This window comes from Phyllostomus discolor, chromosome 4 (genome assembly GCF_004126475.2).
Source record: "Phyllostomus discolor isolate MPI-MPIP mPhyDis1 chromosome 4, mPhyDis1.pri.v3, whole genome shotgun sequence".
Lineage (NCBI taxonomy): Eukaryota > Metazoa > Chordata > Mammalia > Chiroptera > Phyllostomidae > Phyllostomus > Phyllostomus discolor.
This window is the reverse complement of record NC_040906.2, coordinates 131,516,306-131,540,630: the sequence shown is the minus strand read 5'-3', so window position 1 is coordinate 131,540,630 and position 24,325 is coordinate 131,516,306. Positions and strand designations below refer to the sequence as shown.

Sequence of the window (24,325 nt, the reverse complement as noted above, 5' to 3'; positions counted from 1 at the left end):
CATTTGTTATAAAGACAGTGAAAATATTTTTTCTCATTTTATCCTCAGTGTTTCATATATAAAACAGATGCTACAAAGTTTAAATACGTCTCAGAGGTTAAAAGTAAATTAACACTTTTCTCCTTGTATAACACAGCATTTTACCATTTTAATAATTTTCTTGGAATATGTTTAAAATAGTAAAGTGAGTTGTTTAATGAAGACCAAAAAAATATTTTGGCAAAGGAAAGACAAAAACTGCTTTAATGACAGTTTTGCCAATTTGTGTATTTTTTGTGAGTAGGGAAGAGATTATCTCACATATAACTAATCAATTTTTAAATTAATTGTTTATTTATCCATGAATTTTATATTGGCTATCATAAAAATGTCTACCTGGCGATTTTATAATTAAAATAACATTGAATTAGATTTCAGGCTAATTAGAACCTTATATTAAAATTACATCAAAGTATTTCTGTAAAAGTAGAAAAAGTATACCATGTAGGAATATTTGGGTTATTCCTACATACATTTTTTTTTAAAGTGGAACCAAAGTAACACAGTACTATAAGTTACGTATCAATTGCTTTTTCAGGATGCCTTTGTTTTTCATTAAAATTACAAAAACATAATAAAACCATGTGTAAATAATTGAAAGTACATTTAAAAGGGATGTTTTATTATTTTTATAATTATTTTACACATTAGTTTGGAATACTATAAATGATAAAAACTCTGTGTTCTAAAAAGTTATAGAGCTGTAAATCTAAGGGTTTTTTTTTGCACTTTCTCACTTCTGTTTATTCTTTTTCTTAGACAAGTCCCTACACCCATTCTTCCCTTCTCTGTTAACCTTTTTAGATTCTTTTAACCTCTTCTGTATACTTGCATCATCTCTTATGACCTCTTATATCTTTAAATCCTTCCTTTGCCTTTTTATCTTCTCACTTCAAATATCTCAAATCAATTTCATATTAATCTTCAGCCCTGCTTCTTCCCCAAGCCACTGATTTTCTCATTTTCTTGCCTTAAATTCCTCTTCTTCCCTTGATAGCTCAACACAGGACAGTCTAGGTGTCTGCCCTTCCCTGCCCCTGGAGCATCAGTATGCTGAACTTTCTCTGACGATTACCATCTTCATTCTTAAAGGCAGTGATCTTTCTTCATCCACATTTTGTTTGATCTCACTACAGTGTTTATTGTCCTTGTACTCCCCTGCTTCTTAACTCTGTTGCCTACTTTGGCTAATACTATCATTTCAAAATCCTTCTCCTATCTTTTTGAATATTATTTGTTCATGGTGTTTTATATCGATTCATTTCATCAAAAATGAAGTATATTCTAAATTTTTAGAATTTTTTTTATAAATGAAGGTCTTGGTCACAACCAGAAGAACCTAATTCTGGGTAATTTAGAAAATGTGCACATATATTACATGAGCACATACATGTTTGTGTATGTATAGTGTGTGCACATTCAGATGCTCTTCAACTTACAATGGGTTTATGTCTCTCTAAACCCACTGTAAGTTAAAAATATCTTAAGTCAAAAGGAATTCATCTTCACCAAGCTATTAATATATGAAATGTTAAAGGGGCTTATTTAAGAAAAAGAAGATTATAACTATTGAACATTAAATTAGCAATAAATCACAATTAAGAACAATTGAACCTAAAAAACAAACTAAGCAAATAAGCAGAACAGAAACAGAATCATAGATCATGCCGAGAGTCATCAGTTGGGAGGGGAAAGGGGAAGAATTGGGGAAAAGGTACAGGGATTCAAAGTACAAATTGGTAGGTATAGAATATACAGGGGGGTGTTAAGAAGAGTATAGGAAATGGAGAAGCCAAAGAACTTATATGACAATCCATGGACATGAACTAAGGGGGAAATTGACAGAGGGAATGGGAGGCACTGGGTGGGTGGAGGGAAAGGGGGGGAAATTGAGACAACTATAATAGCATAACAAATAAAATATATTAGAAAAGAACATGTGAATAAATATAATCATTTCTAGTACCCCTGTATTATAAAGGAATATGGACATATCTTTGCAGTTGCTCAGTTGCACTCAGAGAAGCCCTTGAGATGACTGAAATGTAGAATTCATCATGAAGTTTTAATTTTTCTGAGCTTAGTGGTTGACAGTCTGTGAGAAGAGACTGGTCACTCAGTTAACACAGTCACATAGGTGCCTCAGAACAGTGAATAACTGGAGCTTGGCTATCTATTTATAGTAATGATCCAATATTTAAAAATAAAATTACCAAATATAACATAATTAAAAAATGCATTTAATAAAGCTAACCTACTGAACGTCGTAGCCTACCCTAAATGATCTCAACACTAACTGTACATGAGCCTATAGGCAGGAAAATCCTCTAACAGAGTGAATACACTAGAGGATCAGTTGTTATCCCCATGATCCAGGGACTGACTGGGACCTGTGCTCACTGTCACTGCCCAGCCTCATGATGGAGTATCATCCTGCATCTCACTAGCCCAGGAAAAGATCAAAATTCAAAGTTCAAATTATGGTTTTTACCTGAATGCATATCATTTTTGCACCGTAGTAAAGTCAAAACATCATGAGTCAGTCCATCATAAGCCCAGGACTGTGTCTGTATGTAGGTATAAACATGTGTATACAACACACTCTCATATGAAAAGAAAAGAAGCATTTTTCAGAACGATATTAAGGAGAAACACTGAAGAGGTTTTAAAAGGACAAGTTTTGGAAAAGTCAAGAGCAAGTAGCAGAAACAAATGAAGGCCTCTGTAGGTTCTAACATTCCATTAGCATGCTCTAAACATTAGAAGCCAGTATCTGATGAGCCCGACAGGCCAGTAGGGATGAAGCACCTTCACCCCTCAAAATTTAGGATTCAGGGGCTGTGTTACAACAACAAAATTCAGATGTTATTATGGAATAAGGACCAGTAGACGTCAGCAGGCAAGGACAGCAGCCATCCACTATCCATGCCTTTCCCTGTCTTTGTTCTTTGGGAATGCACAGAGCCAGGGCAGTCAGGAAGCCAGCGGAGGCAGCGTGCATGGGGCAGTGTCTGGGAATTCTGTACATCCTTCCATTCTCAGTCAGCAGCACAACATAAATTAGGCTAAAAAAGGGGAACCTACACAGTGATAGTGTCATATTGCATATTCCATTGTATACCACACTAACCACATTGAATAAATGATATACTTCCTAGGCCATTTTAGATGGGCACTACTACTCTTTGTTTCAAATCATACTGAGAATTTCTTATTAGAAACACTTCACAAACCAATAAGAAAAAGCAAACAAATAAATATTGTTTTTATTATGAAGACCCCCTCTATTGTGTTCATATGCTCAGCTTTTTTAATGTACACATATATGTGTAGTTATGATTGCTTTCTCTTCTTTTGATGGAATCTTGCATTTCAGTATTATCACTGTAACTGGACAAGGCAAGAAGTTTATGTACAGGTATACTTTGTTTTATTGCACTTCCTTGATTGCTCTTTGCAAATATTGTTTTTAACAAAGTGTAGGTAAGGCCCTCCCTCCACCAGTAAAAAGCTTGTTGCTCACCAAAGGCTTAGATGATGGTTACCATTTTTAGTAATAAACTATTGTTTAATTAAGGTGCATACATTGTTTTTCAGATATAATGCTATTGCACATTTAATAGACTGCAATGTAATGAAGCATAACTTCAGTATTCAATGGAAAACTAAAAAAAATTGTGTGACTCTTTATAGTGGTATTCACTTTATTGAGTTGGTCTGGAACCAAACCCACAATATTGTAGGCAATACATATTGTTGGTTTGTTGAGATTATTATTTTATATTTCTACAGGGTTATTTTTCTTATTATATAACATAGTTCAGATCTTTCAGATCAACCATCAATGTTCCCTGTATTTGCTACTCACAGTTAAAAAAGGACTTAGTAGGAAAGAGGAAGGAAGACAGAACAAATAGTCCAAAGACCCATCTGAGGAAGGCTGGGTCTGAATATCCTGAACACTCAGCCTCCCCTGCATGGGAAACAAGTGGCTGCTGGGTTGCAGAGACTGTGCTCACTCTGTGGGGGTGATTCTGACAGTCTAGAAATAATCTGTAATTCTTTCTTTTAACTGACACATATGTGAGAGATATACAAATACACAAATGAAGAGACCAAGACAAATTAAAAGTTGAATAAATTTTTCTTCTAATGTCATCAATAATTTGACCAATATTTTGGTTTTATGCAAATATTTATATGACCTATAATTTTAAAACATAATGAATCTAGAGCAATTTTCTTTTTTGTGCAATATACTAATATTCATCTAGTCAGGTTTTATTCAGGGGTAATTTAAATTTTAAAAACATTTTTTAAATAAATTCTGAATTTTTAAAGTCTTACATAACTCTCATACATCTTTTTCTTCTTAAGGAAGAACTAAGAGAAAATCATTAATAAATAATTTTTATTACTTAAAAGAGTTTCATCTATTTATCAGAAATAGAATTTTGAGAAATAGTACTAAATAAAATCAATACAAGGTAGTTTTAGAGGTTTTTATAAAGAAATTCCTTTTTAAAAGTAATATCAACATTTTTGTTAAAAATTTCACTCTTATTGACATAGCTTCAACATGAATATACTTGATAAAACATATTTCATTAATATTTGAAAAAGTAACATAGTATCTGAAATTAGTCATAAACATTTTTATTGAAAAATATTCTATCCATGGAATTTCATGTAGATATTTTATCATTGTATAATATTCTACCCTCTGTGCTTTTATTAGGTTTAAATAATTTGAATTTATTTTTTTTCTTAAAGAAGTATGCAATCATTTACTGCTAGACTACATTTTCCATTGAGTAGATTTAAATATGCATACATTATAGCATTTGGGAGAACAAAATAATAAAGTGAATTTAAATAAAATTGATTATCTGTATTAATAGAAAACAATAATGCCCTCATTGAAATTTGTGTAGAAAGGAAATTACACACAACTAGCTTGATGAAGTGGCATAGTTCTTGCCTGTGTTTTTACAAAAATAGCAATAACAAAAGTTTGCAATTATATTTTATTTTTTTATTCTGTGTATTAATATAAATATTACCTATATAATTATTGACTTTCTAAAAGAGAAAATAGCCATCTGCTTATGATCTTTTGTGTAATATGGTTGCTCCTGAGAAAGACTCGGCTGCCCCCTTGATATATATAATTCCAAAGTACCCTTTCACCACAGGAAAATTATTTCACACGATATTATATTCATTACTGTGTGCCCTGTAGAACTGGAATTGATTATTATTTTAATGTAACCATGATAGAAGTCTCTACATTTTCCTAATCACATCAAATCCATAGGATAGAATTAAAGTTTGTTTCTATAACAACCACAAGTGGAAGAAATACAGTAGAGATATATCCCACATTTTAAAGAACACAGAATTTCCAGAGAGGATGGTGGTAAGAAAATTCTGGGAGGAGGGAATTCAAATTCAGTAGCTGCACAGAGAGGCTTACGAATCTGCAATCAAGGTCACATTCCACAATCTACCACATTATCAGGAAAACAAGGAATGAAGAATCAATTACTTCTAGGAAAACATTTTACTGTTTTACAAAATATAGTACCTTCAACTTCATACAAAGCTACAAAGCTTTAAAAAGTCTTTGTTTATAATTTGAGGATGAAAGAATAAAGACAATAAATGAAAAACATCACTAGAGTTTTGCCAAGGCTCCATAACTATAAAATTGTACTTTTTGTAATTTGGAATTTATATAATTTGTAAACAAACCCAATCTAAAACCAACATTTTTATTATTTTTAAGTTGCAAGAATAAAAATTTCCAGTCTCTTTTATTCAGAGGAAATAAAGATTCATTAGGTAAGAGAGTCAGGAGAAATATTTTATTGATCTGTTTTGACAAGGTAGAAAGCCTTGCTTGAAATTAACCCAGAAAAAGTTCTAAGTTCTAGATAAGGGCATGCACAAATTACAATAGCCAAGTGCTGGAAGCAACCTAGGTGCCCATCAGTAAATTAGTGGATCAAAACACTGGTACATTTACACAATGGGATACTACCCAGCAGAAAGAAAGAAGCAGCTCCTACCCTTCAGGACAGCATGGATGGAACTGGAGACCATTCTGCTAAGTGAAATAAGCCAGGTGGTGAGAGACAAACACCATATGATGTCACCTAAAAGTGGAACCTAAGCAACAAAACAAACAAGCAAACAAAATATAACCAGAGTTATTGAAATAAAGAACAAACTGACAGTAACCAGAAGGAAGGGGGGATGGGAATAACAGTGAAAAGGTTGAAAGGGTCCTCAAGGAATGTGTACAAAGGATCCACAGACAAAGCCAAAGGGAGGTAGGATTGAGAGTGGGAGGTGGGGGTAGGTGGGCCAAGGGAAAGTGGTGGCAGGAAAATGGAGGCAACTGTACTTGAACGATAGTAAAAAAAAAAAAAAAGCATAAGAATAGTAGCTGAGATGACAATATTTTATCTAAAAGTGCTAGTAAGACAATTAATTACTTTTCTCTGAAGATTAACCTGTTTCAGGCTAATAACTGATGAGAGTGGAGGCATGGAGGAGAGCCAAATAACAACTACAGAGAGTGATTTTAACATTAGTGATCACTTAAGCTTTAATGCAATGTACTGTAATCCACATAAACAAAAGCTCTTTTGGGTCCTCAGTAATTTTTAAGAACATAAGAGAGTCCTGAGGCCAACAAGATTGAAAAACACTGGCCTAAGATCTTAAGTTTATGAAAATGCAGCAGCCACTTCAGCCCAAAGCTAAAGTAAAAGAATACATAGAGAAAAAGGGGTCGTACCAATCATCTGGTTCTTGTTCCTTCTTACTCATAACATCTTAGAGCTTAAATAAATCTTAGAGCTCATTCTTCTATAAGCAATTCATTTTTAAGGATGAAGAAACTGAGAACAAAAATACAAACTCCTGAAAATTTCACATTTGACAAAGAATCCATAATTCTTGACCTGAAGGCAATACTTTTTCAGTTATTATTACATTGCTTTATTAGAAATTATATATGTATAATATAATATATATTAGTTTAAAATAAACATTACTATGTTATTTTAACCAATGCAAGAGAGCCCAAAGTGACCATTTACTTGTTCAGCATTTTGGGGCATTTCAGTAATATATTTAGTTCTTTCATGTAAGTGCTGCTTTCTCATTTAAAAAAAAAATTTTTAAAGAAGCCCTGGCTGGCATAGCTCAGTGGACTGAGCGATGCAAATCAAAGCATCGCAGGTTTGATTCCCAGTAAGGGCACATTCCTGGGTTGCAGGCCAGATCCCCAGTGGGGGCCACATGAGAAGCAACCACACATTGATGTTACTCTCTCTCTCTTTCTCCCTCCTTCCCCTCTCTAATAAATAAATAAATAAAATCTTTAAAAAAAAGAAAAATGTATTAAAAACATGCTTATGAAAAAATTTTTTAAGGCAAGATAAAACATATGACTTTTATTATATATTAGTTTCATATCTTTTCACTAGTTGTGCCTCTGCTGACAGAAAAGTATGTGGACATTCATAATGTCAGACACCCAAACTACCACAGGAGTAGAAGTTGTAATCTAGCTAACTTCAGTAAGGCAAGGAAACACTTGTCATTCTGTTTGGAAACTTTCTCAAGTGTCAGAGCCCTTGACATTGCTTTATCACTTCACTCAAAGGTGTGCTTGCCTGTGAGTCCTTTCCTTCTGACCTCTTTATGTGTGATATTAATTCTTCAGTTTTCAAAAAAAAAAAGGAAAGAAAAGAAAGCAAACCTAAACAAAACAAAGCTTGTAGTCATGGAAGCCAGACCCCAATAGAATTCTGTAGAAAATTAACGAGTGATTTTTTTTTTCTGAATTTGGAGATGAACTTTCCTACTAGAGTTTCTAAATTGTTGTAATATCCTAACTTGAGTTTTAGTGTTTTAGAATCACTTAGTACAACTTTTATCCAGTTGATTTCTAATATATATCTAGGAAAAGATGTTTTCGATTGAAAAGGAATATTATAATATGATGCAAATTGATGAGAACTTGGCATTCATTGGTCTGCATTTCTCTACAATACAGGTCAGTGTTTGTATGTACCATTACTGTCGTTTTGGTTTTTGTTTTTAACTCCTCTGGGACTCACTCTTTAATTAGAACAGCCCTGTGCTCCCAGTTACCAGGCAAGAAGACTTCCTATGCAATCTATTCTCCCGGCCCAACTGCACGGCAGGGGAAAGATGGATTATGGGGACAGGTACCATTTTCCAGCTTCTCTACTTTCCATTTTCAGATAAATAGAATGCATTAACCCCAGTTATATTGAATTAATGGTGGGAAGTCAAAGATACTACTGTGATCTTCAACAATGCTACCAGCTTTGTCTGGAAACCTAGGAGATTATAGAGTCAATATTTGATATATTTTTGTCTCTTTAGGTTTTACCAGCACTTAATAAAAGCTGAAGATAGGAGAAATATGTGATGGGACGCCTAACATCCAGCAGAAAGTAAATAACCAAATTAGAGAAAACAATACCAAGTTGCCTTTTCCCTCACATATGGCAATCATCTTTAAAAATAAGTTAAATTTTTAGTTATAATAAAGTAATATAGAGGTCCAATTTGTTTAAATTAAGATGCATCTATTGTATTTAAACATACCACAATTAGGAGTTATTTGGCTTTGAAAATAGGACAGCATACAATTTTCTCTTTGCCTATAGTTACATGAAAATAAGCAACAGAAAAAAAATATTTACAATCCATATCATGATTGCTTCTGATGTTCACTTTTATTTATTAAAGAACATTGTACATGCATTGATTTTTAAGTTATCTTGGCACTTATAAGAAAATAAGAGATTTTCTTTCTAATATCCAGTTGTTATTAAAGCTCCTTCAGTTAAAGTTTTAAAATTTTTTATTGTTATTCTATTACAGTTGTCCCAATTTTTCCCCATCTGTCCTTCCCACCCATCCCACCCCTCATTCCCACAGTCAATTTCCACAGTTATCCATGTCTGTGGGTCATTCATACATATTCTTTGAATAGTCCCTTCTCCCTCTATCCACCATTATCCCCACTACCCTCCCCAGTGACCAGACTGACAGACTGATCACTGGCAATCTGTTCCATGTTTCCATTTCCTGTGGTTCTATTTTGTTCATTAGTTTATATTGTTCATTAGATTCCTCTTATAGGTAAGATCATGTGGTATTTTTCTTTCACCAGCTGGTTTGTTTCACTTAGCATAATGCTCGCCAATTCCATCCATGCTATTGCAAAAGATAGGAGTCCCTTCTTTCTTTCTGCTGCATAGTATTCCATTGTATAAATGTCCTACAATTTGTTGATCCACTCATTGACTAATGGGCATTTAGGCTGTCTCCAGCACTTGGTTATTGTAAATAATGCTGCTATGAATATTGGAGTGCATAGGTTCTTTTGAATTGGTGATTCAGGATTCTGAGGGTATAATCCCAGCAGTGGAATCACTGGGTCAAAAGGCAGTTTGATCTTTAGTTGTTTGAAGAAATTCCATACTGTTTTCCACAGTGGCCACACCAGTCTGCATATCCACCAATAGAGCACTAGGGTTCCCTTTTTCTCCCCATCTTTGCCACCACTTGTTGTTTACTGATTTGTTAATGATGGCCATTCTGACTTGTGTGAAGTAGTGTCTCACTGTGGTTTTAATTTGCATCTCTCTGATTGCCAGTGATGCTGAGCATCCTTTCATAGTCTATGTGTCCTCTGTATGTCCTCCATGGAGATGTGTCTGTTCAAGTCCTTTACCATTTTTACTGTTATAATTTTTTATGGGTCTTGTTTTTTTGTTGTTGTTGTTCAATACATTTATCTCCACTTTCCCACCACCACTCCCTTTGCCCATTTTTCAAATGGATTGTTTGTCTCCCTGGTATTGAGTCATATGAATTCTTTATATATTTTGGAGATCAAACCCTTATCCTAGGTATCATTGGTAAATATGTTTCCCCATAGAGTTGGTTCCCTTTTCATTTTGCTGATATTTTTAACCATGAAGAAGCTTTTTAATTTTGTGTAGCCTCATTTGTTTATTTTTTTCCTTTATATCCTTTGCCCTAGGTGATATATCAGTGAAGATATAGCAGATTGGGATATCTGACATTTTCCTGCCTATGTTCTCTTCTAGAACTTTTATGGTGTCATGGCTTATATTTAAGTCCTTTATCCATCTTTATTTGCTTTTGTGTATGGTGTAAGTTGGTGGTCAAGTTTCATTTTTTTTGCATGTAGCTGTCTTGATCTCCCAGTACCATTTATTGAAGAGGCTATTTTTACTCCATTTTATTCTCCTGACCCCTTTGTCAAATATTAATTGACCATAGATGCCTGGGTTTATTTCTGGGCTTTGTATTCTGTTCCATGGATCCCTGTGTCTGTTCTTATGCCAGTACCAGAATGTTTTGATTACCATGGCCTTGTAGTATGATATCAGTTTAATATCAGGTATTGTGATCCCTCCTACTTTGTTCTTCTTTGTCAAGATTGCTGAGGCTCTTTGGGGTTGTCTTTGGTTCCATATAAATTTTTGAAATATTTGTTCTAAATCTTTGAAGTATGCTGGTTGTATTTTCATAAGAATTGCACTGAATCTATAGATTGCTTTGGGTAGTATGGACATTGTAATGATTTTAATTGTTCTAATCCATGAACACAGAATACATATCCATTTATTTGTATCTTCCATAATTTATTTCTTCAGTGTTCTACAGTTTTCTGAGTACAATTTTACTTCCTTGGTTAAATTTATTTCTAGGTACTTTGTTTTTCTTCTTGCTATAGGAAATGGGATTTTTTTTCCTAGTTTCTGCTTCTGATATTCCATTGCTGGTATACAAAAATGCATTCAATTTTTGAATATTGACTTTGTATTCTTCCATTTTTCCAAATTCACATATTCAGTCAAGTAGTTTTTGGTGGAGACTATAGGGTTTTCTATGTACTCTCATGTCATCTGCAAATAATGAGAGTTTTATTTCCTCCTTCCCAATTTAAATGTCTTCTTTTTTTGTCTGATCACTGTGGCTAGAATTTCCAGTTCTATGTTGAATAAGAGTGAAAAGAGGATACCTTATCTTGTTCCTGATCTTAGGGGGGAAGTTTTAGCTTTTGCCAATTGAGTATAATGTTGGCTGTAGGTTTCTCATATATGGCTTTTATTATGTTGAGGTATGTTTCCTCTATTCTCACTCTACAGAGTGTTTTTATCATACATGGGTACTGAATTTTATCAAGTGTTTTTTCAGCATCTGTTAATGTGATGATGTGGTTTTTGTACTTTATTCTGTCTAAATAGTATATTACATATATCTATTTGTGAGTATTGTACCATCCTTGCATCCCTGGAATGAATCCCACTTGATCATGGTGTGTGATCTTTTTAATATATTGCTGAATCCAGATTGCCAATATTTTGTTGAGGATTTTAGTATCTATGTTCATAAGAGATATTGGTTTATAGTTTTCCTTCTTTGTTGTGTCTTTAACTTGGTTTGGGAATTAAGATAATACTGGCCTTTTAATAAGAGTTAGGGAGTCTTCCCTCTTCCTGAATTTTTTGGAATAGTTTCAGAAGGATAGGATTTAGTTTTTCCTTAAATTTTGCTAAAATTTACCTGTGAACCTTCCCAGTCCAGGGTTTTTTTGTGCTAGGAGGTTTTTGATTATTACTTCAATTTGACTAGTTGTTATTAGTCTATGCAGGTTTTCTGCTTCTTGTTAATTCAGTTTTGGAAGATTGTGCGTTTCCAGAAATGTTTTCATTTTACACAGGTTGTCCAATTTCTTAGCATACAGTTGTTCATAGTAATTTCTTACAGTCCTTTGTATTTCTGGGGTATTGTATGTAACTTCCCCTTTTTCATTTCTGAGTTTATTTATTTGAGTCCTCTATTTTTCTTGATGAGTATGTTTAAAGGTTTGTCAATTTTGTTTTTCTTTTCAAAGAATCAGCTCCTGGATTTATTGATCCTTTGAAATGTTCTTGTAGTCTCTATGTCATTTAATTCTGCTCTGATCTTGATTATTTCCTTCTTTTTACTCACTCTGGGCTTTGTTTGTTGTTGTTCTTCTAGTTCTTGTAGATGTAAGGTCAGGTTGTTTATGTGAGATTTTTCTGTCCTCTTTAGGGAGGCCTGTATTGCTATGGACTTCCTTCTCAGTACTGCCTTCTCTGTGTTCCATAGGTTTTGGGTTGTTTTGTGTTAATTTTCATTTGTTTCCAGATAATTTTTTATTTCTCCCTTGACCTCATTGTTGACTCATCCATTATTTAATAATATGTTATTGAGTCTTCATGTATTTCAGTGTTTTTGAGTTTTTTCCTTGAGGCTGGTTTCTAGTTTCAATCCATCGTGATCTGAGCACATACTTGATATGATTTCAATTTTATTAAATTTGTTGAAGCTTGTTTTGTGTCCTACCATGTTGTGTCTCTTTGAAAATGTCCATGTGCATTTGAAAAGAATGTATATTTTGCTTCTTTGAAGTCCATTTGATCTAGAGTGTCATTTGGTGCTACTATATCCTTGTTGAATCTGTTTGGAAGATCTTTCCATTGTTGACAGTGGAGTGTTAAAATCCCCTATGATGACTGTGTTATTGTCAATATTTTTCTTGAAGACCTCCAAGGTTTTCTTTATATATACAGGTGTTTCTATTATGGGTTCATATCTGTTTACAAGGTATATATGTTGGATTACTCCCTTAAATATTGTGTAATGACCTTCTTTGTTCCTTTTTATGGCTATTGTTTTGAAGTCTATTTTGTATGATATACTGTATTTTGCTGTTTGTAAAGTGCACCCAGGTTTTTGGTCTGAACTTTCAGGACAAAAAACCTTTCATTTTAATTTTTAATTCAGTATTTATTTATTTATATTTAGATACTTGTTTTGTATTATAAAGGAATTTTAGTATTTATTTTTGAACTTACAGATATTATTATTGTTTTCTATAGTTACACTTTAATTCATGAGCATAAATAAAAGAGTTAGAAACATTTACATAGATATGGAGTTAGCACTACCCATGTATGATGTGCATCCTTATTTTTCCCTCAAATATTTGGCAAAAATGTGTTCATTATACATGCCAAAATACAGTAGGTATTACTACCCCAGCTTTCTTTCCATGTCTGTTTGCTTGGAATATTTTTTTCCCATCCCTTCACTTTCAACCTGTATAAATCTTTTGTTCTAAGGTAGGTGGGTCTCTCTTGTAGACAGCATATATGAGTTATATTTTCTTATCCATTTAACTACCCTATGTCTTTGGATTGGAGCATTTAATACATTTATGTTTAAGGTTATTATTGGTACATACTTATTCATTGCCACTTTTACTGTGCCTGTGTTCCCCTCTCTCTTTCTCTCTCTCTTACTTTCACTCTCACCCTTGCTCTTACTCTATTTCTTTTCCTTTTCACAGCAGTCCTGTTAGCATCTCTGGCAATGCTGGCTTCGTGGAGATTACTCCTTTAACCTTTTTTTGTCTGGGAGGCTCTTTGTTTCACCTTCTCTTTTAAATGAGAGCCTTGCAGGATAGAGTAGTCTTGTTACAGGTCTTTGGTTTTCATTACTTGGAATATTTCATGTCAGTCCCTTCTGGCTTATAGTGTTTCTGATGAGAAATCACCTACTAACTTATTGGGGCTCCCTTGTATGTTACTAGCTATTTCTTCCTTGCTACACTGAAGATTCTGTCTTTGTGTTTAAAACTTGCTGTTTTATTTATGATGTGTCTTGGAGTAGGGCTCTTAGGGTTCATCTTGATTGTAACCATCTGTGCTCCTTAACGTTGCATGACTTTTTCCCTTACCAAGTTAGGGAAGTTTTTGTCATGATTTTTTCAAACAGCTTTTCTATCCCTTGCTCTTTTTCTTCTCCTTCTGATATTTCTATGATGTGAATGTTGTTACATTTCATGAATTCCTGAAGCTCCCTGAAACTTTCCTCATTCTTTTTCAGTCTTTTTTGTTTTGCTGCTCTAACTATATGTTTCTTTCTACCTTGTCTTCCAGCTCACTGATTTGGTTCCCTGTTTCATCTAGCCTGCTTTTAATTCTTTGTAATGTATTTTTCATATTAGATATTGTATTTTTCATTTCTTCCTGGCTCTTATTCACAGCCTATGTCCTTTTTCATGCTGCTGTAGTTCACACCAAGTTCATTGTAGCTCCCATTAAATTCCTTGTAGTTCTCATTGAGCTCCTTGAGCATCCTTATAATCATTATTTTGAATTCTATGTCTGATACATTGCTTGCCTCAATTTCACTTACTTCTTTTTCTGAGGATTTCTCCTTTTAACTGAGGGTCATTTCTTTGTCTCCCCATTTTAAGTGACTCTTTTTGTTTGTTTCTGTGTCTTGGGTTGCTCTGCTTTGACTGCCTTTATTTGTGGGGTCCACTTCTGTGGTAGGAGTTCTGTGGGACTCAGTGGTGCAGTCTCCTGATCTAGATGCTCTAGGGTTGCCCTTTATTCAGTTTATATGGGCTCTGTTGTTGTACTTGGACTTTGATTACTGATGACTCACTTGTTGCTGGGCTTTCCCCTCTGGCTGGCTGACTGGAAGTCACAACCCCTCCCACATCTTATATTCTTTTGTACAGTTCTGGTTAATAAAACATTGCTACCCAGGAAACCAAACCCACACCAGAAAAAAAATATCCCCCTACAACATCAGCAATATTAACTTCAATTGAGCAAAGATTAATAAAGGTGGAGAGAGGTTAATAATGTTATAAGATAGGAAAAAGGGAATATGAGATGGCTAAAGAAGAGAGAAATTATTTTGAGTGGGACGTGGGAGAAATAATAAGAGTAGGGAATAGAAACAAGGCAAAGAAAGGGAGAAAATAAAATTTGAAACATGAGTAAAACTAGGAAGGATGATGGCAAAATGGAGTAAGAAAAAGGAAAAGTATATGAGCTTTGAAATAAACTTAAAAGTATAGTCAACCAAAGGGAACAAAATTGCAGGGAAAAAAAACACAACAGGGTCAATAATAATGACAGCTGAGCAACAATTGATAAAGATAGAAAGAGATTAAGAATATTATACAAAAGAGAAAAGGGAATATGAGATGTCTACAGTAAGAAAAAAATGATTTTGAGAGAATAGCAGGAGGAGAAATAATGAAAGTAAGGAATAGAATTCAGCCTAATAAAGGTAAAAAATTAAATTCCAAACTCAAATAAGCATGAGCAGGAGGAAGACAAAATGGAGTAAGACAGTGGCAGAATAACCTATGAGATCTGAAATTTTTAAAAAATGGTGAACAAATACAAATACAGTTGAAGAACAACAATAACCATAATATTCACACCAAACAAACCACAATTTATAAAAGTGGAAAGAAAATAAGAATATTATAAGAAAAGAAAAAGAATGAGGGCTGACTAAAGGAAGGAAGAATGATTTTGATAGAATAAAGGAAGGAAAAAATAGTAAGAGTAAGGAACAGGAACAAGGCACAGTATGGGGAAAAATAATATTTACAATAAAAATAAGAAAGGACAGGACGAAGGCAAAATGGAGCAAGACAATAGAAGAGTGCAATGTGAGACTTGAAGTAAAGATAAAATAAAAATAATCTAAGAATTTAAATAAGAAATAAAAGACAAAGAATAGTGAATTAGTTGGAGTCTTAAAAGTCCATGCAAAAGAAAAATATAATGCAAATTCAGAAGAGGAATGAAGTGGAATTCATCTCAGCAGAGTTTGGTGTTTTGTTTGCCTTCTGCCTTCTCTTTCTGGATCAGCCTCTGGTTTTTTATTAGCTCAAGATCCTAAGGTAGGTCGTCCAACTTCTGGAAGCACCATCTGTATCACCTTCACCTGCCCCTATAGAGGGGGCTTTTATTGCAATGAAGAGAGTGGGGCCCTTAGGTCTCCCCTGGGAGACACTGGTCAGTCTTCTGTGAAAATTGTGTGTGTGTTCCCCTTGCCCCTGCACCAACTGTCTTGATGTCTCTCAGCTTATCCTCCAATGATGTATAGTTTCTGCTGTATTTGGTGTCCATTTCAAGGGAGGGGCCAATCTGTGTAAGTGGGTATGCACTTTCCTGCTTGGTGCTGAGGGCAGCTCTGTGTGCAAGCCGAGGCTGGGTGGGACCCTGATTCCTTGTTGCTGCAAAGTCCCTAGGACCCAGTGTACTTTTTCTGCTGGAGAGAAGTTCAAAGTGGGCCCTTTAAGTGGTTCTCTCTCTGTCTTTCTCTTGTGGTTATGCACCCTGCAAGGATTGTTAAGCCTGTCCTGCCTGCTTTGCATATCCTCCCCACTGGTGGTGCTTTGAATCCTATAAGAGGTGGGGGCTGGGTGCATCCTTCCCTTCCAAGAGGTTCAATCTCCACTGGGGAATGGGGCTTTGTCTGTCTGTAAATAAGCTCAGGTGCTCCACTCCCACCAATCCAGTTCTCAGCCCACTGCCCTCATAGCAGACACAGTCCAAAAATTTCCACTCTGCATAGCCTCTGGCCTATTACCTATGCTGCACTGGGGCTGAGAAATCTTGTTGGTGTGCACCTTTCTGATCTTTCTGCCCCACTGCACTGAGTGGGAGCAAACAGCACCCTCATTCCTTTCCCCTTGCTGGGAGGGTAACTACACATGTGGGGCCCTGCCAGTGTGCCTCAGCTCCCTTTTTACAAAGTCTCTCTGGAAACTCCCACTGTAACACTAAGTCACTGACTGTCCAGCTTCCTCACACACCACCTCTCCTAAAAGCCAAAAGTCTCTCACAGTCACAGCTTGCCATGGCCTCTCTCCTCCTCCCAACCTTGGTGCAGATAGAATCTCTCTCTCTCCCTCCCTCCCTTCCTCCCTCTCTCCTCTCTCCCTTCTCCCTTCCTCTCTCTCTCTCTCTCTCTCTCTCTCTGCCACTCTCCCAGTTAGTGTTTGCTGCTGCAGCTACAGGTGTTCTGCTGCATGTGTATCCCTGACTATGTATGTACACTGTATGTGTAGCCTGGACCTACCTGACTTTGGGTATGCAAGTCACTCCCAGCCTGGGTGTGGGGGTTCTTTGCCCTGGGAGGGGAAGGAGTCACAGCTGTGATCTCTGACCAGGCTCTTCGAGGCCATGGATGCCAAACCCAGAGTTCTTCCCCTTCAATCTCTAAAGTCTCCTTACCACCCACCCACAGTGAAGCATCTTCCATACTCCTTGGCTTTCAAACTTCATATGAGCTAAGATTCCGTTGAATGATCAGCTTATTTTTCAGAAGATCAGCTGAGAATCTGAGTTTGGGACAAGAGCAAGTGAACTAACTTAGCTTCCCCCGACTTGGCTGCCATCTTCTCTCCTCCCAGTTAACTTTTATTTTTTTGTTAGAGAGCCTAATTATTGTGAAATGTAACAAAAAGAAGTCAAGATGTTTATTTTCCTATCTGATCTGAACAATGTTAAATGGGTTTCCAGTAAATTATTACTCACCCAACATAGAAACCATGGTCACTCTGATGTTTCAGAGCTTCTGCATCACCAAGGTAGAAATCCAGCACTAACTTCATGAGTTAGGAAGCAGAATGAAGAAGATCAGGGACAAATGTGATTTAAAAAAAAAAAGAGTTCAATCTCTCCAGGACTGCCCAGTTCAAATCAGTTGTGAGGTGATGTGCTGTATGTTTAGGACTGTATTGCCAAACCGTGTGTCTATCTTTAGACAGCTAAGCTTTCACCATGTGACTTTCAATATATACAATATTCTGTCACCAAAACCAAATCTTCCCTCTTAGATTTCAACCTCAATAATACTTTGGGAATGAAGGGAAGTAATAAACAAAAGATGACAAATCCTCATTTAGGCTGTTGTAAATAAGACCAATTCAGTAATGAAATAAAATTATTAAAACAATCATGACATCTACTTCATTTTAAAATATCTTAAAAAGTTACTAAGAAAACAGCATTAATTAGAAATTTAATTAAAAATTGGAGATAGTATTTTTATAGAAAACCCTTGAAAATAATAATCTATAATTATATATATGTAATTTTTTTTCATTTTCACTCAAGAAAACTAGAGAACTTTCCTAGTTAGGAAAAAGCAGTTTTAAATCAGAAATGTCCAGGAAATTAAGTTACTTTGAACTGATCCTTTGACAAGGTATTAACTCTTCAGAATTTTATAAAGTATTTATACATTATTAAATTTTATCATGCTAGCAATGACATGAGTTTTCAAATGTGAATAATGAAATTTGTCCGATCAAAAGCATAGTTATGCATGCTTCTCACTTTGACACATGATAATAATTCAGTGGTATTATTAAGATATCACATTTAGGAAATAGTTGATTTTCAAACCAAATAACAGAAGAAATATTTAAATTTGGTCACACTGATATCACTTCAGGAAAGATGACTAATTGGCATAGAGTGGTATAATGCATTGCTTGTCAAAATGAAAATATCCACTTTAAACTTATTGGCAGTATGTTAAATGCAGTGCCCCATAAGCAGAATTTCTATATTTCACCTAAGTAAATGTTAAAACACAATTGTTTCAGTTTTTACAAAAATCTTTGAGATAATCATTTGTCTTAATGATGAGGGAACTGTGTGAATTAGACTGTGAGTGAGTTGCTGGGATGGTGTTGAAAGGACCACATTTTGTGATTTCAAAGCTGGTGCTTATTTCAAACTATCATAGCCTCCTGCTTTGTGATATCATCTAATCCAAACCAGTATCCTAAGGGCCTTGTACAATGCCATATAATACTTTTAGACTTACTATTTATGTTATTTTTATTGTAGTAACAATAAAGTTCAGGTAGCAAGTATTGATAATCAAAGTTTTGTGCTGTTATAATTCATAGACTAGTTCATGGAAATCTAGTATTCATAGATTGCTGTTTATATGTCCTAATCACTTCTTGGCCTTTTGGCTAAGATCAAGTATAATATCGGTTCTTATCAGTTAAATATGCTCTAAATTATTAAAGTTAGCAAGGAATCCCAGAAGGCCAAAAAAGTTTAAATGATACATATATCAGTTTTCTGAGCCTGGCTTATAAATTATACTCATGCATGAACACTTACTACTTACATATTTCTGAAACTACAAGAATTAAAAAGACCCAAGAACATCATAAGGAGGATGAAGGGGTTTTGTAATTGCAGTCTTCTGGAAATAAGAATGGCTTACTGGCTTGTTGAAATTGGCTGCAAGCCTTCTCTACAGGGCACATTACTAGCATAAGCCTGTGGCTGTGTGGCTGGGAAGATCCTTTACTGTCACTGGGGAGTGAATAGACTGAAGTACATGATTGCTGTTAATCTAATGTATTTTTAAATAAATATGGATTTATGTACACCCAATATATTGTCTGAACCTATCTGAGGTATCTTATGATAAGTCCCAAAGGGATAATTAAATTGAAACAGAAAATAAAATCCATAAAAAGGAAGAAGCAATACTCACGCCAGCTGTGAGGGTCACATGTAATTATTGTATAGCCCTCAATTCCCTAGCTTTCAAGAAAGGAAGAATAAAATTGCTGGGAATGTTAATATTCAAAAGAGGAATCAATAGTAAAACATAGTGCTACCCAACACTGCTTTCATCCCTACCCTTAAAATCTTACAGCAGCCTCATAACAGCATTCAATGCAACAGATAATAATGAAGCATATGCTATTTGTCTGAATCTGTGCAACTGATGGAAATGCAGGAGTCTTCAAAGCAGAAAAACAGTGTGTTCTACCGTGAAATTCACAAACAATTCAGCTCGTAAATCTGACTTGTGTCTTTTCTCCAGTTAGTAAATCCATTAAGAGCAAAATTGGAATGCCCTCACTTGGCATCCCAAGTACTTTACAGCATATCTCTAGAGTGCCTTTTCATCCCAATTCCTGCTGGTCTTTCTTACTAGATACATGGAATTTCTCCTTCTTACCCATACACATCTTTTCTGGTTATTTACTTTTCACATTTGAGCTTTTGCAAAAGTTGTAATGTCTGTCCCTAACAGCTCTTTTCCTGTTCTTCTAAGCTACAAAACTTCACTCATAATTAAATGCTGCATCAAATATCACCCCTCCTTATGTGGACCTCTCCCTGTGTCTCCCAGGAAGTTAGTCCACCCTCCCTCCTCAAGCGCAGTCACAGATCGCATAGCTTCAGCTTTCCTGTCTGTCTCCCTGACTCGATGAGTTTCTACGAGCATTACTGAATATCTAACATCCAGCAGAGACTAGCCCCCAAAGTAGTCAATCAACATTTCTTTGGTAAATAAGTGAACAAAAAATACAGTGATTTTTGAAGAAAACCCTTTTCCTCATGCTAAATTCTAGCAAAAGAAAAAAGGCCATTTCATTCCTCACATTGGGACTATTCAGTATCATAACAAAAGTCTCACTGATGAGTTTTCTTAAAATGTAAGATTAATTTTAAAATGACTTCATAAAAGTCCTCCAAAATTTGAGAGAATAACTATAAAAGAAAGCAGGATGTTCACAATGAGAAATGAAATAATTATTCAAGAATGTAGCTTTTCAGAGATCTAACAAAAAAACACAATATATACGAGGAGTTACATGCAGGATAGGTGTGAGGGCCCTCGACTTTCTTAAATATTACTAGATTTATGATTATTTAGAACCAAAGTCATTCTCTAGGTTAAGGAACGTTGTGTTCTTAGTGCCCTGTATTGCTCTTTTAGAACAAATACTCATTGCCAGTTTGGACACTGCATTACAAGAGTTAGACAGTTGTTGAATCAGTGGCCTTCATTGCAAATACCTGGCTGGGGGAGTTGCCTGTAAACCCACTGAACCTATTCTGAGAAGCTCTTAACATTCACTAGAACACTTAGATTCCACTGAAACATTTTTTTTAAGCTTAAACACAAGATTTTTCTCAAGAAGCATCATCAGGTTTACCGGAGGATGAGTAATCCTTGATTTAGACTCCCTAGAGTTTTACAACATAAAAGCTTGAAAGGATCATTTGACCTGGAATTCTTTTTTCTCTCCAAGTTAAGTCAGTTTCCTCTGCTGTATAAAATATATCCCAAGGACTATCTGTCTTTGAACTGCCTGGAGTGCCTGCCAGGAGGATGTAACTGCCAAATGTTTCCACAGGTACCTGAAGAAATTGGCTCACTTTATAAAATTATTTCATATTGGCTACTGAATTAAGAAAAATATTTAATACAGGACAAATTCCAGTTTTGACAGAAGGTATATGTTTTATTTTGAGAGAGTGAAATATCTTAACTAAATTTTTAAATATACGATCATAAAATAACAATCTAAAGGAAATATTTGTGTTCTCCCTTATTATGGTAGGAAGAGAAAAGTTAAAGTTTGTCTAAAAACAACAAATCATTAAGAACTTACATTGTAGATAGGAGGTAAAACTGTTCAGATTTATGCTGTGAGGAATTGTTTTGGTCTTCTCAAAGGAGAGTCCTGCCTACTTTTGTTCTTGCAATGATTTTGAATTCATATTGTGCAGAAATACCACAGATCTACTTTAAGCTTATTTAGTTTTAACCAAATTGGATTTTTTTCATCATTTCAAGGCTGTTTATAGATTAATTAATGTTACAGCTTTCCTGATAGAGTCCTGAAGAAGTTGAAAAATAAAGCCAAAGCTGTCAATAGCTGGGGGGGCAGGGGGGCACATTCACATGAAATTGATTTACTTCTAATGTAGAACATCATCCTGCATTTTTTAAGAAAAATAGATATATAAATAAAAAGGAGTATTTTTAAAATTAGTGAATTATGAATATGGAAGGAATTAAAGGCTTATCTTTTAATAAAGGCCAGGCTATGTATTAGATATAGTAACTTAACTAGTGTTTGTGTAGTAGTGTTTTAACATTTAGCACATATTGACTCTTCTGGTATTTATGACAACTCCATAAGTTTGGTGCTATATTTATCACCACTTTGCAGATGAGGAAACTGAGGCACAAAGATTAAGTGATTGGACCGAGTCCCAGAGCAAGTGCATTCAGGAGCCACTTAGGCACTTTAACTTCTGACACCAGGATTTTCACGATCATGCATGGTAAAGGTTTACCAGTGCAGGTGAGGTCCCTGTTAGACTTTTGCATTCTTATCAGCTTATGCCAAGGATACTTACCTGCCTATTTATGATGATGTTCTCACTTCACACATACACCTTGGAAACTCAAGCCTCCACATATACTCTCACAGTCATCTCAGTGGTGACCAATGATGTTTATTTAGATTTAATTCCTTAAAACTTGTCAAAGCCTATGCCTTTCCAAACTTTGGGTATCTAAGTGTAGTGCTGGAAACTAAGGCCTGAGTCAAAGCTTTTTCTTTCCCTAAATGGCATATTCAGTTCATAGGAATCTACCTTTCCCTGCTCACTGGTTTCACTTTTTCCATTAGAAAATTCTTAGAACACTTTTTAAAAATTTTTGAAGGAACATAATAATCACATATCATATAGAACATGGAACTGCACTGCAAAATAATCCATGGATATTTTTATTTTCATGTAGAATTCATTCTATTAATTTGTTTCTGTTCTTTAATATTTTCAGATACCTAATTTATTTCAGTATTTAACAGCCCAACACATGGCAGGTAAATGGAATAGATGTTTGTTTTTCTGTTTCATTAATGTCGAATGTTGTTTAGAAATAAACATGCCATTACACTATTCATTCTTTCCTTAGAAACTAATACACTCAATCATAAAATGTTAATAAGTATATTTTTTAATTTTTAAGCAATGAAATTAATAGGTTAAAAGTTAAAATCTAGAATTAAATCTAGAATTTAAGATGGGGGAGAAAAAATATGTTTTGTTTTTAGCATTCTCCTAAAGCAATAAGAAATAAGGTCTACTTAAACATCCGGAATAAAAAGAAATTCTGCCAATGTCAATCTGCTATTCTAGCGAACTTAATAAGCAAATTGGAGCTCTGCACAGTTAACATAATCAATGTTATGCAATCAATAATGAAAACAGCCAAAAACACTGACTAAACCTTGCCATGGCCAATTTAGTCCCATCATCTTGACATATCACATTGGTTTTCTAAAACAGTTTTCTTCCTGATGGATTCTCTGAGAACTTAAAATAATCCATTTAAGTCTCTGCAGTAACAATTCACCTCACTCTGCCTTTGACTTAAAAACGTTTATGCATCTTCACTAACTCCTAGGAGAAATCCACTTCCTGAAACATAACGAACTGGGGCTAATAGCTATAATAAACTGAACACCACAGTCTTCTTTTGATATGCAAGGTGAGGATATTTTAATAACTATTAGTATTTGACACAATACAGTTTTGCCACATCTACACAGCTGCTTTTTAGAGAATTGCAGATTATTTGAATGTGTGATTAACCTTTTAAAATCAGGGCATTTGACTAGCCCAGAAAAATAAAATTATCCCAATATAAATTCTAAGCCTATCTTTAAAACTGCAAAAACTTATAAATGCATGAATGCTAGCTTAAATGTAGCTTCGGATTTATATTACAGAGATTTTGTTGTACCTAGAGTAAAAATAAATTTGTTGCAACTAGGTACTGATCAAAGAGCAAGTAAGTAAGTACTATGAAGCAGAAAAATTGTGGCCCCTCAAAATTAGTAATTTTTTCAAATAGCCTATTAAATAAAATAGACCAAGAACATTTTATTTAGTTGTTTTATATAAATATAAAGCATTTGGGATATTTAATTCAAAATCATTGAGCTACTAGAATCATATGATATGGGTAAAAATATATCATTTAAATTACAAATAAGTTGAACATTGAAATATATGGAATATTTGGATTGACTTTTATTACTTGCAGGTTGAGTAGTCACCATTTATATAATTTTTGAAAGAACTAGTATAGTGGTCTTTGTGTGCTTCCTAGATTCCCCTTTAGGAATAAAAATCAGACTCCCGCAGCTGTTCCCAGTACTGCTGTAGAAACCCCTCAGTGTCAGTTCCATACCCGGACGGCAGAACTGCCTCAGCAAGGTCAGGCTTCAGTCCTGGGGCAGTTGTCATTCATGGAATGGTTAATTTTCTCAACACTTCTTTCTTTCCAAGGTTTATGCCAAGTTACACTTGGATATAACTGACCCAATCCTCTTGCCCAAATGGGTACAATTCTGAAAAGTTGTTCCAGTTTCAGAATCACCAATGGTTTGAGCGGGTTTTCTGTTAGGACTACAAAATGGCTCAATTATTTTCTTTTGTTTAGTATTGCTTCCCTTCCACAGGTATTGGTCCCACTATCATTCCCTATCTAACCT

General features: G+C 34.8%; 1 protein-coding gene and 1 pseudogene across 1 annotated transcript in view; both read left to right on the top strand.

Moving 5' to 3' along the window:
- LOC114494052 (protein eyes shut homolog) overlaps nucleotides 1-24,325 on the top strand; it is a 294,169-nt gene that overhangs the window by 69,993 nt on the left and 199,851 nt on the right.
- On the top strand, nucleotides 18,948-19,040 carry LOC114495721 (annotated as a pseudogene).